Source organism: Pogona vitticeps, chromosome 2, assembly GCF_051106095.1.
Source record: "Pogona vitticeps strain Pit_001003342236 chromosome 2, PviZW2.1, whole genome shotgun sequence".
NCBI classification, from domain to species: domain Eukaryota; kingdom Metazoa; phylum Chordata; class Lepidosauria; order Squamata; family Agamidae; genus Pogona; species Pogona vitticeps.
In genome coordinates this window covers 197,953,695-197,960,389 of record NC_135784.1, presented here as the reverse complement: position 1 = coordinate 197,960,389, position 6,695 = coordinate 197,953,695, and positions in this window count along the sequence as shown.

Genomic DNA, 6,695 nt, shown 5'->3' with positions numbered 1-6,695 from the left:
CTTTACACCCTACAATGAGGGTGATGTCATCAGTTTCAGCTCTACTGCAACTGTTTTGGGACAAGAAAGTCACCACCACCCATCCCTGTAGCAAGATTTTTTACTGGCTCCGGCAAATCTCCCCTGTGCCTCCTTGATGGGGGCTGAACTTGATGATCCATAGGGTCCCATTCAGCTCAGCAGTTTTAAGATTACTTCCCTTGCCTTTCCATGCCTTCTGAATTGAGATGGGGACGAATATAAAAAACGGATCAGTTTTTCAGTTTTTAGCTGATTTGTTATATATTCATTGATCCGTATTTCTAAAATTTTAAATCAGGACGAATATGGCTTGACGGATATTTCCTCGGTTTTATTCGTTCATATTCATCTATATTCATTACCCCTTTTGAGGCCCTCTCTGAGCTTGCTGGCGCCAATTCGAAGCTCTGGCCAATCAGGACAGAGATCCTGGACTGGCATGTCTGGCAGCCAATAGCGCTGCTAAAAGATGTATCTACTTTTACAGATGCTTGTAAAAGTCGTTCCCCACTTCTGTTCATGCTGTCCGGAGTGAGAACAGTTGCTGCTCGCTGGCTTACTGGTGCTCTTGAGGTTTTACTTTTGCAGTAGCAAAGCAAAGACATATCTTTCTTCTTCATCATCATTCATCAATCATTATCAACTTTACCAGGAATTTGGGGAGGGATTTCAGGTGGCTTAGGCTAAGGAAGGGCTTAATTTCATTTCAAATTCAAATCAATCAAACCTTTTTACTCCTGGAGGCTTGTGGGGGAGGGTCCGGGGGGGGGGGAGAGACTGTCGTCGTGTGACAGTGGAATCTCTTTTCCTTTATATTCAGTTTTCAAAAATTCATTTTAGAGAGGCTTGTGTCTCTCATGGAATGTGGTGGGTGGCTGGATCCATCATTCCTTTTTCTTCCAAAACTCATTTGTGTCTGTGTGTCTGTGTGTGTCTGTGTGTCTGACTGAGACTTAGCTGGCAGGGCTTTACTTTTTGGTCTTTTTTGGCTTCTCTGCCACAGTGGGGGGGGGATTTTCCTAATTATATTATACTGAGGGTTTTTTTGTTTAGTCAGGCAGGTCACATTTTAGTAAAAGAATTACACCACCACCATTCTAAAAATAAAATTCATACACACTCTCTGACCTTCTATTAGTTTCCTTCCTCAATCTCCATTGCTTTATTTGTTTAGCTGGTTTGTTAGGCAGGCAGTAGAAAATGAAGGGATTTCTTCAGGGACAATCCAAGGGGAAGAAGGGTGTGAAGCTACGCAGGCTAGGTAGCAGCACCGTCATCACGACCACCATGTACACAACCACGTCTACGATAACCAGTGCCACTGTCCTTCCTCCAGTGGCCTTGTAGGTAGGCACGGAACCAAAGCTTACAGAGGTGCCAAAAGAACTGCCGCTCCTCTTCCTAGAGGAATCTGAGGAGTTACTGGTTTCTGAAGATCCCCAGTCCGATTTGGAACCAGTAACAGCAGGTAGAAGGGGAAGATATGGAGGTAGTGACAGATTTTACTTTCTTGGGTTCCATGATCACTGCAGATGGTGACAGCAGCCACAAAATTAAAAGACGCCTGCTTCTTGGGAGGAAAGCGATGACAAACCTAGACAGCATCTTAAAAAGCAGAGACCTCACATTGCCAACAAAGGTCCACATAGTCAACGCTATGGTTTTTTCAGTAGCGATGTATGGAAGTGAGAGCTGGAGCATAAAGAAGGCTGGCCACTGAAGAATTGATGCTTTTGAACTGTGATGCTGGAGGAGACTCTTGAGAGTCCCCTGGACTGCAAGGAGAACAAACCTATCCATTTTGAAGGAAATCAAGCCTGAGTGCTCACTGGAAGGACAGATTCTGAAACTGAGGCTTCAATACTTTGGCCATCTCATGAGAAGAGAAGACTCCCTGGAAAAGTCCCTGATGTTGGGAAAGTGTGAAGGCAAGAGGAGAAGGGGACGACAGAGGACGAGATGGTTGGACAATGTCACTGAAGCGACCAACATGAATTTGACCAAACTCTGGGAGGCAGTGGAAGACCGGAGTGCCTGGCATGCTCTGGCCCATGGGGTCACGAAGAGTCAAACAAGACTAAATGACTTAACAATAAAACAGCAGGGCAGGCTTCATAGCCCCCAATCCACCAGTCCCCAGAGTCATCTGTTCCCTCCTTCCAGACCAGCAGCACCCCTGGGACACAGAGTTCTTCCCAGGCCAGCAGTCAGGGGCAGGCAGTGGGTCCTCATTTGAGCAAACATGGCAGAGGGGCCATGTGGGATCATTTCACAGCGCTCAGTGATGATCCATGGCTGGCACACTGCAATACCTGCCTTGGGGTGGTCTGGAGGGGGTCAGACCCCAGGCATCTGTGCTCCTCCGCTGACATCTGGAGAGGCGCCACCCAAGGCTCCTGTCCAGGGAAGGCACTTTGTCCACACCGTCTGGGAGAGGGAAAAGAGCAGCTCCAGGGGAGGCAGAAGGGAGGCAGCAGGAGGCACCTCCTTTCAAAATGGCAGCCACAGGGGTTTATGGGGCCGGGAGCATGAGGCAGGCCACACTCCATGAAGTGGCACCCATTGGGTCTGCCATGACCCTCAGCCAGTGGTGGAAGGACAAGTCACAGCAGGTGGCCACTTGTCTCGTTGCTGAGACAATCACCCTGCTTGGACTCCCACTGTCCATTGTGGAATCCCAAGCCTTCTGCCGGTTGCTGCTTCCCCTCTGCCCCCATACAACCTCCCCTCACTAAGTATTCTCAGTTCTAGAGTGCTGGCCCCACTCTATGACTCTGTGAGGGAGATGGTGCATGACCATTTTTCACGGGTACAGGAGCGCAAGGTGCACTTCACAGCGGACCTGTGAAGTGGAGGTCAGCACGGCTACCTCTCACTCACAGCCCACTGGTGGCAGCCAGAGGACTTGAATAGTGGCAGGGCATTGGTGACAGGGCCACAGGGGGAGGGCCTTGTCCTACCCCCAGGCTACAGGTCTCTTCTGCTGCAGGTGCGGCACATGGAAGCTCAGGCGATGGGGAGGAACATCACCGATGAGTTCCTGTCCATGCTGCAGGAGTGGGCACCGGAGGGGGAGGTGACCCGTGGCCACATGGTCACAGATGCTGGGTGGAACATGTTGGCGGCATTGAATGCGGCGGGCTTTGAGGGCATCATATGCATGGCACACAAATTAACCTTGTGGTGTGCAATGTCCTTGGCCTGGGCAGCCACATCAAGCCTGACTGGGATGCAGGCACCCGGGAGACATGGGCACTCTTGGAACAATGCTGCCAACTGGTGGGCCACTTCTCCCGTAGCCTGAAAGCTGCCTGCCAGCTGCGTGACAGGCAGGAGGAGTTGTGTCAGGAGACACACGTTCTCCTGACAGACCTGTCCACCAGGTGGAACTCCACCTACACCATGGTGTCCTGCCTGGTGGAGCAGAAGGCCGTTTTGGAGGACATCATGTCCTCCATGCCCATTCTGCCTGGGGGGAGAGAGGCGGGCATCAGTGCCATGGATTGGCTGGCCCTCTCCCAGATGGTGGAGGTGCTCAAGCCCTTCCTGGAAACCATGGACATCTTGTGTGGTTATACAGCAAGCCTGGGGCAGGTCATACCCCTGATTCATGCCGTCGATGCGTCCCTGGAGACTGCTGTGGCACCAGGATCCTCCCTCCTTCCACGGACCAGGGCTTTGGTTAAGAGGTTGCAGGCAGGCCTGCAGAAGTGACTCCATCTTGTCTACAGTGACAGAGTTTACTGCATGGCCTGCCTGTATAATCCTCGAATCAAGGGGGCTTGGCAGCACGCACCTCAGACTTTGAGGAGTGGAGAACAGAGCTCTCCACTGAGGTCCACAGGGCGTTGGGGGCACAACACTTGCGTGGGGTGACAGGAAAGTCAGGCCACGAGGGGCAGGGTGGTTTGCTCAAACCGCAGGGAAGGACTTCACCTGGTGAAGGTTCCCTTCACCACCAATATTACTGGAGCTCTGTGGTGACCTTGGCACTTGTCTTAGAGGAAAGACAGCTGAGGAGGATTCAGCAGAGATAATGGTGCAGGAATATCTGGCTGAGCCCCCTCAGCCCCACCAGTCAGATCCTCTCCATTACTGGGCTAGGAAACTATTCATATGGCCAGAGTTGTCCAATATGGCCATGGATCTCCTTTCCCTCCCCCTACCAGCATCCAGAGCGAGCGTGCGTTTTCCCATCTCGGAGACATACTCCGACAACGCCAGTTGCGTTTGGATCCCGTTACTGTGGAGAGACTGTCGTTCATCAAGGTGAACCTTCCCTTGTTGGGCTTCCTCTCACTGAACCCAAAGAAGTAGGGTTCCAATGACAGTCTCTCCCTTAACACACTGCCTGCCTGCCTGTGGCCTCCTGCGTGCCCACCTGCCCACCCTCCAGTCATCCAGGAAAAAAAAAAGACCTGCCTACTTGCCTGCCGATCTTTAAACCTTCTCCTGAATCAGAACTCCAGCTGCCGGTTCCAGTCGGGTTATTTTCAAACCAAGTCATACCTGCCTGCTTGCTTGCCTGCTGGATCAAGTCAGACCAGCAGGCTGAGAACTGTTGAACTCCTGTCTGCATGCCTGCCTGCTGGGTTACATAGTCCCGGCGGGCTGCTTGTTCCACCTTCTGTCTCCCTGCCTGCCTGCTGGGTTACGTAGTCCCGGCGGGCTGTTTGTTCCACCTTCTATCTCTCTGCCTGCCTGCCTGCCTGCTGGGTTACATATCCCGGCGGGCTGTTTGTTCCACCTTCCACCTCTCTGACTGGGAGGAGAGAACTCCTGCCTGGCACGGGTTAAACCAGATCAGCTCTGCAATCTGAAGCCAGGCAATATGGTGATGGGGTGACGTGCAGACAGCCTTTAATTGGGGCAGACCTAGGCCAGCCCTCTTGGCATTCAAGCCTAAACCTTCTCTTGGAGCACCCAGAGCCTGTCCCGGCACCCCTGGATGAGCACCAGCCAACCCTCTCTTGGCACACGCAAAGCCTGTCGCCATCCCCAAACATGACAAGAGGGCCAGCCAGGCCTCTTGGCAGTTGGCAAACCCAAAGCTGGCCCTGACATCCCGAACGTGCCAAGAGGGCCAGCCTGTCTAAGTCCCCCCAAACCTCTGAGGGCTATCTTTATCATATCCGGGTGGTCTCAGCAGCAAAGTTGCAGCTTTCTAGTCCTAAACGAGCATCTTTGTTTGTTGGAAGGTTGTCAGCAAGTCTAGTTAGACGTTGGTGGTGAGTGACAGGTGAGTTTCCTAGGCCTGTCTCAGACTCACCCAAAGATTGTCCGGGCATCACCCAATTGCACGGCTTCAGATTGCAGAGCATCTGTTTCTGACAGCCCCACGGATGAACCGCCGTTGGTAGCACCAGGCTTGGACCCTTTTCTCCTGATTCCCTGAGAGCCGGGCTCTGCCCCCTAAGTCCGTCCGGGCGTCCCCTGTACCAAGGTGGACAACAACAGCAACGACAACAGCAGCACCTATAACAAGCTCAGTGGCTCAGCAGCACTGCAGTTTAACCTGCAGCGCCACTGTGTACCTTGCTGCCAACTTCCCAATTTGTGGGTGAATAACTCGGTGTTCTTATATCCAATCTTCACCAAAGTTAGCAGGCATGTTGGGGAACGACATAGGAAGCTCCCTCATGATTCTGGAGTTTCTAAGTACCTGGGGGGAGCTTTCTGGGGGGTCCTCTTTGTGATTATGTAACTCAGGGATCCTTGATTCAATGTTCACCAAACCTTCAGGACTTGTTGAAATGCGTCTGAGAAAGCTTCCCTGCAAATATGGTGTCTCTAGGTCACCGGGGGCCAGCGTCATAGCCATTTAAAGTGGAGATAAACTGACAGATCGATTCATTGATTTGTCAAAGAATATTCATATATTTTTATTGGTTGATTCTTTAACGTTGATGAATAACAGATCAGAACAAATCGCCATTTTTTTTTTATTCGTCCCTATCTCTACTCCTGAAGGCTACCCTGGGATAAATGAGCTCCACAGAGATTTCCAGAACCAAGGGGAGGGGGCTCTATGAAGTTTTATTATTAAAAAAACAGCCACAGGATGGCCACACCTGATGTCATTCTTGTTGCATGGCAGAAAGTTGCACAAGAGGATATCAACCAATATTTTATTATTTTACATAAAAGCTGCATTGAGATCTATATTAAGTGGGTGAACTCTAAGTGTGGGAAAGTGTTATTTTTGTTTACCATGATGCGGTGTGATATTTGATCCTTTCTAGCCAATGTCTACTTACTGTTCTTAAGCTTTAAATATTGTTTCTTTAATCATGTAAACTGTCTTCGGTCCTTTGTAAGGAGACAGGTGGGGTAAAAAAATATTGTAAATAAATAACTTAAGTACACCATATGCATTTGTTCATAACAAAAATAAAGAACTTTATTAGTCTGCTTGTTTAGACATTTGCTTAGCCACATCTATACTACTAATTTTTGGCTTTAATGGGGCAGGGCCCAAGTGTTCTACAGCTTCATAGGTAATTGGAAGGAAATTTTTACTTCCCATATTTATACCCTCTAGTGTGCTTTATCATAACCAAAACATTACTCACCTTATTTTAATTTTCCCACTGGAGCAGCAGAGGGCCCATGCTGCCATAACCTTCATATACCTGGCAAAAATCAATTAAATCTTGGCATTGATAATTGTTTTC